Consider the following 11058-nt stretch of genomic DNA (forward strand, 5'->3'; position numbering starts at 1 on the left):
TTGATTTTTCATTATATCTTGTTGAGGCTATAGCACACAGACAGCCGGCTAATGGTGTCACAAGTTCAGGGGTAGATAATAGTGGCACTATTGATCCACCTATCGGCAGGGATATCTTGTATCAACACAAACATGGATGCGACTGTAGAAACTGACGAGCCTCGGAATGGCATTTCAGTCCAACCTTTTGCCAGCCAGTATCATCATTTGTAAGGTGCTGACCTTCTATTGACTGTGCACCACGACACGTCAACTACAGGATATAATACAATTCAGGAGCCTACAAGAAAACTGGAATCCTTAAATTTATATATCAGCGAATGTGCGAAGCGATTCCCTTCCATATGAGTGTTTCAGTTATTAGGACACGAGAATAAACGAGTAAGCCAGAATTAGGTGGGAAATGCACTGCGCTACGCCTTACATATCAGTTTCACGCACTACTTTTTATGCATACACATATACATAGAAATAAAGTCTTCCATGGCGGTAATATCTCTGTACTTTTCTCGCACAGTATAAACGCACGAAATGTAAATAATTGGAAATAATATTTTTAAAAATTTCATTTTATTTATTTATTTATTTATTTATTTATTTATTTATTTATTTATTTATTTATTTATTTATTTATTTATTACTTTCTGTACGTGCCAGGGCTCAAGCTATGAAGCCTGCTACTATGCCATACCTGCATACACATAATATACTGAGTATTACAACTACTTAAAATTGAAAGTAAATTTAATATAATTTAAAGTAAATCCAAAATGTAATTTAACTAAAATTGAATGTATCATGAAACTAATTTTAAAATTATTAAATTAATCTACAGTATTTACTATTATTAAAACTAAATCTCGAAAAATTTAAGCTACACTGTCATTAACGTTACATTTACATTACTTTCGGGAGGCTATGTGCCGGTTTTCGATAAGACTAATATAATATTTATTTTGATGACTTTTATATCTGCATACAAATTTTAGAAATTTAAACGTTGCCCAAGTTCACTTTTTGGAGACATTTGTTCAATTCAGTGTGGAACGTCCCACACTGCTTTATGGGTGTGCTTTGAAGTCACACTTACTTCGATATATTTTTGGTGAACAGCATTTGCCTGTTATGAAAACCACGGAATACCATCTTCATAGATACCGATGTTTTAGTTCAAACTCATCATCTCGCGAATCAAACAAATAGCTACGTGACCTGTGCTTTTACTGTATGGACTGTAAACTGTTTTATAAGGTCCACTTTACATCATGGTATTTCAAAAGTTGCGCAAGTGAATGAATAGCTGGACAAGTGAATATTGGATGATAGCAGCTAGACACCGTATTGTGCCCTTAATAGGAACTTCATAAACAAGGAGGAAATATCAGAGTCAACTACAGTACTTTAACTCTTCATAAAACAACTTAACAACACTGAGTTAAGGATGTGAATCGTGGTCATTGACATCCAGGAGTCTATAGAAGTTCCTGATAAAGAAGGGAATAATAAAGGAGACAGACTGAGGAAACAGACTATTAGAACGAGGTTAAACTTTCTTCATTTAAAAATGAGACAGAATCATCAGAGCTGAGGTGGTTCGGACACGCGCATCGAATGCAAGAAGACAGTATTCATAAGAGGATGTGATAGGGTAAACGAGAAGAAGGCTTGGACCAGGGAAGAAGTGACCAAGACAAACATGGGAGGAATATGTAGAGAAAGCACTTTATACGAACAGGAAAAATTTAGAGCCATCAATGGAAAGCTCTCACAGAAACCTCTACTCCTGGTGGTGAAATGAAATGGCAAATGGATTTTAGTGCCGGGAGTGTCCGAGGACATGTTTTACTCACCAGTCGTAGGTCTTTTGATTTGACACCCGTAGGCGACCTTCGCGTCGTGATGAGGATGGAATTATGATAAAGACGACACATACACCCAGCCCATGTTGTGAGTAAAATTAAACAAGGGTGGTTGAAATATCCCGACCCTGCAGGGAATCGAACGCGAACGCGAGACCCCTGTGACCAAAGGCCAGCACGCTAACCATTTAGCCATGGAGTCGGAGACTCCTAATGTTAGAAGAGGCTCGACTAAGCAAGTAAGAATACCGTTAGAAATTATTCAGGAGGAATCAGGGCTGATATTTTTGGAATAAAACACATCGTCTACCTGGGATTATTACACATGGACCCCTATATTCTTACATAATAACTTTCAATTATTTATATCTAGAAATTTGTTTTGTTATCGTGACTATTATCTGTCCTGATTAAAAGGACTGCAGTAAATAGTTGTCGATATTTCATGGGGCATTTCGGGTACTAATAGCGTGTGAAAGTTTGAATAGTAGGCCCAACTGTTTCAATGTAGTGTCTATATAAATGTATTTGTTAATTGGCTGAGTCTCAGATTAGGAAGAAAACTGCCGTAGCCTAAACATGAATGATTCATTCTTTCAGGATAATTTTAAAAGCAAGCTTGTACGTGACTTATTATTATCAAAGCCATTGGGCCTCCAGTTTTAGGTGAAATCCAAAACGAGGGGAAATAACTTTAAGTTTCCTTAATCTCACGTGTTTACTTCAAAATTTCAACCGCGGCCGCATTGGTGTATTAATGATACATTTGTTCTGGCAAGATTAACGACAGGTGGCGTTTGCTTACATATATCAAGGTTCATATACTATTTACATCACGTAGTTCACGATTCATAGTAATTATGTATATTCCTATGACTCTTATCCACAAGGCCCTGGTATGATTCCCGTCCAGGTCAGAGATTTTTACTTGGATCTCAGGACTGGTTCGAGGTCCAATCGGCCTACGTAATTACAACTGAGGAACTTTCTGACGGTGAGTTAACAGCCCCGTATGGAAAGCCAAGAATAACGGCCTAGAGGATTCATCGTTCCGACCGCATGACACCTCGTAATCTGCAAGACTTCGGGCTGAACAGTGGTCGCTTGGTAGGCCATTGCCGTTCGGGGCTATTGCACCATGGTGCATTTTTAGTATATTCGCTCAAGGCTGCCAAGAATACTGTTGATGAATAGGTGATACTCAATTTTCTACGGACCATCTGGCTTGGCAGTAGTAGTTTTGATTTAATATTTTCAATTGAAAGCATGCAGTTAGAATTCTGTAGGATGTAGGATCGTAAAATGATGCATCATACAAAAAGTTCCTTGGTACGAAAAATTCACTGGCATATTGATTTTCCCCCCTCGGATCTCGGAGCAGTATTACTCTTTAGTTTAGTTCTATTACTGTCACCAGGCTGAACGGTTCAGACGGTAGAACGCTGGCCTTCTGAACCCAAGTTGACAAGTTTGATCCCGGCTCAGTCCGGTAATATTTGAAGGAACCTAAAAATATTGTATGAAAATTTACTGCTAGGTACAGAAAAATTATGTGAGACGACATTCCACCATCATGGTGTGTCAGTGGGTCGTAAAATAAGTAACATTAATTATTATAATAGAATCTGCCCTATGATAAGATTAGGAGTAGTTTCCAGACGTATGAAGTATTGACTTGAATACCACCGTTTTCTAGCCTCGAAAACAAACAGATCTAAAAGCCCATTCGAGTAATGACTACCTGTTCCACAAAAAATTATTCAAAGTCCTGTTTCGTGGATTTACATAGGATATTGTTTTCTTATTAAACTAGCCCATCATTCAATATATTTTATTATATGTTTAATTCTCTTTACTGCTCCAGATGCTGAGCACGTTGGGTTGAAAACATGAAGACTGTAATTTACAGAAATAAACAACTCTGTAACAAATTACAACACACCGTTAACACTAAATGTAATAGGCTCATAAAGATCTATTCATAGGATCATGAACCGTTTGACAGGCTGTACTCGTCGCCGTAAAGCACTTCTCATCTTTGTCAGCCAGATGTGGTCTGTCAGGTGTTATGCAAAACAAAATAAAAAAGCATACAAAATAACATTCAGCAAGTACCTAGGATGGCCGCACAGGGACGAGATAACGGTGTTTATCATCATACGCGTTTTAAGAAACTGTAGACGCTAATAATGTACATAAATATTACATATATACATGTACATATTATACAAGCTATTTATTTTCAATTTCGATTCTGTTAATTCATAACTGTTTGGTTCTTCAGTCTTACGGAACTAATTTTGAATAAATAAATATATACAGCACCTGGAAAAGAAAATTTATGTCAACAGAATTATATCTGAAAATAAAACAACTTAATTAAAATAGAATAACATGTCTGTTATTGGAAGAACATAATCAATTTTATCTTAATAAAGTCCTCACTTCTTTCCACTCCAACATAGAATAAGTATCAAATTTCAAGTTTTTAACGATGTAAACAGAAATAAACGTAAATGTTTATGTGATTTGATAGAATCTGATGATGATCTTTCATGAACGAAATATAGCATCCTACTTTAATGTTGTTCGTTTTTCTTTTTCGGATATAATTCTGTTACCATATGTTTTCTTTTACAGGTATTTCATAAATATACTCATTCAAAATTATTTTCTGCAAACTGAAGGACATAACAGTTATAAAAAGTACATAGGTTTGTAAATACATCAGTACAGACAGTTGTGCCTTTCAGCGTCCAATCCTCGAATCTCTATAAATTAATCAGTGCCCCCCACAATCCCCTATTCACAACTAACTCGAAGTTCTTGTTTAGTTACATCATTAAAATATTAAAATATCAGTTTATACATCTTCGCCTTGATCTCCTTCTGCTTCTCTTCGATGACCAACTCCATTTTCTTTCTAGGTAAATTATCCTCTTGCAATTACCTCACATGAATCAAAAACTAAGGCCGTTTAAAGCTCACAGCTTCATCCATCAAGATCATATAATTTAGCCATGATCTCCATATTTTGACTTCCTTCCGTCTCCACAATAGGGAAGTAGGTCTAATAAAAGACTGATTCAAAGATAATTTCCTTTTAAACTCCCTTATTTCTCACAGAATACCGGTGATTGCAATTGGAAGCTCTCGTCATTAACTCTACTACACCTTCATTCGATTTCACGTAGTATACTAACTTACCATCGTGACATCCTTACTACTTGAAATGACCTACCGGTTCTTCCTTTTTGTTCCTGATTTGACATCCAATCCTCTTAGGATTCTATCCAGCCAACATCACTTCAATCCTGCAAATGCTAAGCCTTATATCGTGGCTGCAGTCACCCTCTTCAAACACCAAGTTCCAACATGGAGTTGAGTTACAGGCATTCATCAAAGTCTGTCATTAAAACCAAGTCGCTCCCATACAAAAAATGCTCACTATAATTCCATCCAATGAATCCTTCGCTAATGTTTTGTACATTTCAGCAAATGATGCATGCATACTATGAACAATTCATTAAAAAGTAACATATCAAAATTAACTTATATCCATCCAGACAGATCATGAAGACCTGTGAGGAGTGGTAGGTAAAGGTTCCTAATACCGGTAAACCTCGATACTGTGCAGAATAAAGCTGTTAGATCTAAGTCAGGCAACTTTTCACCCCAAGAATGAACCTAGTACTCATTTCAGGGCTCAGGGCAATGTAAATTTCAATATGTGAAAGTATATTTTCTGAAATATATCAGACCTACGTATTTATGGATGAACCGAGCACGACTTTACCACTTCGGCTTGGCACCAAGCCATAAGAGTTAAATGGACAGGAAAAGTCCAAAAATGTTAAATTTTAGATACAAAATTTCAAAGTTACATTTCACATCTGTGTAACGAGTTGAATGTGTTCAAATATTACATTTATAAATATTTTATTTGTCGATCTTTTCATACAAAGATACGTAGCAACGGTATTTATAACTTTTGAAGCCCTACCTAATGAGATGCGCCATTGATGTTAACGGTTTTATGAAATCAACACGATATATTTTATGATGTTAAATGATGTTGAAAGAATGAATCTATTTTACTAATGGAAATGAATAAACAATCAAGCCTGTGGTTGTATGTGCCTGTTAAAATATGTTATGATTCTACATTGCTGTCACGCCCCTGCGATAGTAAATTTCAATCGAGTTACAAATCGTAATGGAGTTCGAGCATGGTTAATACAGAGAAATATGTGGCGTGCTTGATGAAAACAAGATGATTTTTGTAATTTCCTGAAATGGAGTTCCTCAGTATCGGACAGTAAAGTGCAGAAATTCGTTTCCTGCAACTGCTTTTCTATTCTAAAATAACCATAAACAAAATGAAATATAGAACATCTAATAAGTGCCAAGGCTCATAACAAATTTCTCTTATACGACTATCGTTTTATTAATTAAAGCAAGTAAATAAATTTAACAAGCTGAGTTTCTGTATGTTCAAAGTCAAAGTCAAGGATACCCGTCTCCCTTAATCTCGAAAACCATAGATTAGGGAGAGGGTATTATTTATTGTAACTGTTTCATAATTTGTGATACATGCAGTATACAAAATTAGAAGGAGTAACTTGAGATAACTATTGTGAATTGTATTAATAATTGGTACATACGATGAATATACATATCAAGCAGATGATTAGAGATTGAACAGAGAAAGAATAATGTAACCTGAATGTTGGCGTTACGTTAATATATGACATTTTGAAAGAAAGACCGAAACATCTATGCATAGTGATATCTTTTCTGATATAAACAAGACCTCAAAAAATCTCAATATTGCCTTTGTAGGCTATTAAGAAAAGGGATAAAGCGAAAATTATTATTCGGCAATACAGGAAACTAATAGCACTACTACAAAAAGGTAGTTCCATACTATACCTTAAGCCTATGTACCTAATGGCTCTAGACTTTAACGGAGTTATATTGTCTAGGTTACCTTAGGTACAATTCGATTCTTGGCTGACATGTATCACACCATTTCCTTCCCTTAGTTTCCTGCTCCACATTCCCCTAATAATGTTAAATAATTTTGCGATTCTACCCGGGTGCATCCATTCTCTGTTCAGTAACTTTACAATTGTATACAACTGATTTTCGTTCTCAATTTTCTTTACATCCTCCTCATCTATAAATTTTCCTCGTATTTTCTTAGTCATTGAACAATCTTTTATGTGCACATCCCAATTCTTCAGAACATAGTATATATTTTCATCTCTGTTTCGTCTGTATGCTTTATTTTTATGTATCCCCATTAACCACCATATTATACCCCGTATTCCCTTTTTTGTTATAATCTCTACATTCATCCTCATTCTAACACTTACATTACAAAATTCTTCTAATGACCTTCTGCTTCTACATAGTACATCAATATCTTGTTTTTCAATATCCTTAATTCTTAAAACTATTTTTTTTACATATTCTCACCTACTCTATACAGTCTCTTTTCCAGTAATATCCCATTCCTATCGTTTTCAAAATGTTCCGTACCCCATCCACCCAGTAACCTTGGTTCTGATGTTTCATTTGGTGTTGATATGCTATCTGTAAAACTTCACCCCCTTCTCGCAGCTTCATTCTCAGCCAATACTTTATTATCCTTTTGATAATACCCACTCGCAGACTTATATCTTTGCACATCATTCTCACTCCACAGTTAGCTGTACAACTAGGTAGACCCATAATTATTTTACCAAATCTACTCGTAAGTGTATCAAGTGAATCAACCCTCCCTTCAACTCCCCAAATTTCCGCTCCATACAATACTCTAGATTTAACTACCGCATTAAAGACATTTTTATACACTCTGTAGTCTGTGTTGGGCATCTTCTTCTCCAGTATGCTAATGGCTGACAATGCACCCATACCTTTTAGTTTTGATCTTTTTATTTGCTCTGTCCATTTCCCATTTCCACTTAATATCAGGCCCAAGTATTCCACTTTCTTGACCACTTCTAACCTCGTCTCGCCCATCCACCATTATACAATTTATATCCTTTTTTGCACACCATTACCTTGGTTTTCTGTGCATTAATTTTTAAATTCCACTCTTGACAGTACTTTACCACTACATTTATACTACTCTGCATACTATTGGTTGTCAAAGTGAGCAGAAGGATGTCGTCAGCAAAAATGAGGCCCGGAATATCCTGATTCTCAAGACTTGGGTAAACCCCTGCCTCAAAACCTTTCGATTGAAAGATATCATTTATAAAGAGGAAGAGTACTGGTGACAACTTACAACCCTGTTTCGACCCTATTTTAGAGAATATTTCCCCAAATACTGCCCCCTCCTTAGTTTTAATTGCGCATTTCACTTCTGAATATATGTTTTCAACCGCTCTTATCATCTTCTGGGACACCCCTATCCTTCTCATCTTGGCTACGACCGCCCCTCTGCTCACAGAATCAAATGCTTTCTCCAAGTCAATAGTAGTAATGTACACTTTTCCACCTTTCTTTTTTACATACTTATCTATTATTGTTTTCACTACAAAAATATTATCTGTGTCCTCATCATTTCTCTAAAGCCTGATTGCAGCCTCTCCATGATCGATTCCCCCTCTGCCAACTTCATTAACCGTTTTGCTAAAACACCTGTGTATATTTTACTTAATGTATCTAGCAACGTTATACCCCTGTAGTTATTTGCGTTATATTTATCTCCTTTCTTCTTATAGATTGGGCAGATCACTCCCACTTGCCAAGATTTTGGAAACTCCCCTCCTTCAAATATTCTGTTAAATAGTTTCACCATACTTTCTAGGATATCCATATTCTGCGTCAGCTGCTTCCAAAATTCGTTAGTAATGCCCGATATCGCTCCTGATTTGCCTTTCTTGGCTTTCCCTACGACCTCCCTTATTTCTTCTTTCGATATTTCCTTGTCTAAATCAGGCACAGTACACCCTAGCCCTACCGATATTCCATTTTCGTTTATTCTCGGTCTCCACCTACCTTCAACCTCAAGTAGTTTCTTATAGTGCTCCACCCAGATAGCCTGACTTATTTCAGTCTGTCGCGACAGCTTCCGCATTCCACAAATTCTCCTAATTGTACTCCATACTTTCCTACTATCGCTCCGTTTTGCATTACTATTTAATTCAGCAACTCTCTGCTCCTGCCATTCGGACTTAGTTTCATATAATAATTCCCTATATTCTCTTCTCAATTTACAGAATTCCATCCTATGGTTCTCTCCCCCATGCTTTCTATACTGCTTCAATGCTTTCAGCACTTCATATTTTTTATGCCTGCATTCATCATTGTACCAGCCTTTTCCTATTATGTTCTGCCCCTCCTTTATCCTCATCTTGTTTCTGTATGTTACTGACAAATGTCACGAACTCCTTAGTGTACTGTATATTATAATCGAAGTTTAGTTTTAATCTAAATTAAGTGTGAAAATGTATCCTACGCTCCTGTATGTGCATTATTCTTATTTATATTTTGGATAATCTTAATGGAATAATTAAAGTTTTAGTGGTACATATTTATAGTCAAAGGGACTTTGAGTACGGTACTTAATTAACTTGAATACGTACATTCAATTTCAACATGCATCTGGCACGTCAAGGGATGACGGAAGAATTTCCAAGGTACAAGAATACTGTGATAGAAAGAAGAGCATTCACTATTTTGCCAGTTAACACATAACTGTAGTTGTTCACTGCAACAGGGAGCGTGGTTAGCGCACTAGTTGAGATATTCTCTTTCCAAATAGATGGCCGAGGTTCAAAACTTGACATTCCTAGTATGAAATTTTACATCAATAATCACGCTGCGTTAGGAAGACTATCCAGCGAAAACTCAAAAAGAATCTAGAAGGCTCCCACGATCTCAGAGATAAACGGAAGAAGCCGAAGGATATGTTTTATATACTTACTCAGTACAATAAATCCGACGCTAAATAATTACGTTACTGATTACACGTCCCAATAATTACCTGTGCGGCTTTCGGAAACGCCCAGATGCCGGAATTCTACTGAACAAAAAATGTTCATACTTTGTAATGCGAGGCGAAATTGTGGCATCTCGACGTCTCCTTAAACCGTAAACGTAGTTACTGGGACGTAAAACAATGGTATTATTATATTACTAGCAAATGTACCCGTGCTTCGCTACGGTATTGTACATTGTATACGGATTTCTCCGTAAATTACTCTAAAGGCAGCGAGTAAGATTATAATAAACTGTATGTCTCTTAGCGCTATCCGAGAAACAAAACAGAGAAGATACCATACGTTGTTCCAGAAGTATGGTAAGCATTGGGGAAGTTTTGACAATAGTGCCAGGCCACATTTCTTACTGCCAATCACAATTGAGTTCAGGAGTTTCCACTATAACGGCTGGCTCACTTGCCAGCTGCCTTTCACAGTAGAGATGGAGAGTTTTCATTATAATGGCAGGCCCCTTTACCTAATGCCAGTCGCAATCGAGGTGGAGGGATTTCATTATAATCGAGAAATGCAGCGCTATCTAACGTATTAATAATCTAGACACGACAAAAAGTCATAGGACCAAAGTTGAAGATCTCTCCAAATTGAACGGCGATTGTGCTATTCTGTAATACGACTTACCCTTTAGCCACCAACTACCCAGAAACTAAGGTCTGAACTGTCATTAATATTCATCCATAATTCGATAATTTCCGTGGACAAAAGTTATACATTTGAACAGCTTGGGATTTTTCCTCAAAGAAAAGAGTGTCCCGATTTCGGGATTAGCACTCGCATATATAAAACTTACGGAGAAAGTAATACATTTGAGGAAGTTGAAATTAATAGAAAATAGGATAATAACTGAGGACAGCCGTATAGGACAAACATGTAAATACCAAATGGATGAATTTGATAATAAAATGCCCCTCAATTAATTGTTTTGGTAAGAGTTACTGATATAAGAAGGCGGTAACGGAGAATAAATTTAGGTGCAGGGATTCTTAGGTAAACAGATAAGAAGATGACTTGTGGTGTTATTATTTAAGCCTAAAGAGCCAAGGCATAGGAAAGAAATTAAAGCGGAAAACAGAAGTAGAATAGAAATACAGTAAAAATTATAGCAAACGCCATAAAACACCTTACGGTGTGAAATAATGGGCTACACCCCGCGGTACTGTTCAAGTAATAACATCGCCCCTTAGTGC

This window comes from Anabrus simplex, chromosome 3 (assembly GCF_040414725.1).
Source record: "Anabrus simplex isolate iqAnaSimp1 chromosome 3, ASM4041472v1, whole genome shotgun sequence".
Taxonomy (NCBI): Eukaryota; Metazoa; Arthropoda; class Insecta; order Orthoptera; family Tettigoniidae; genus Anabrus; species Anabrus simplex.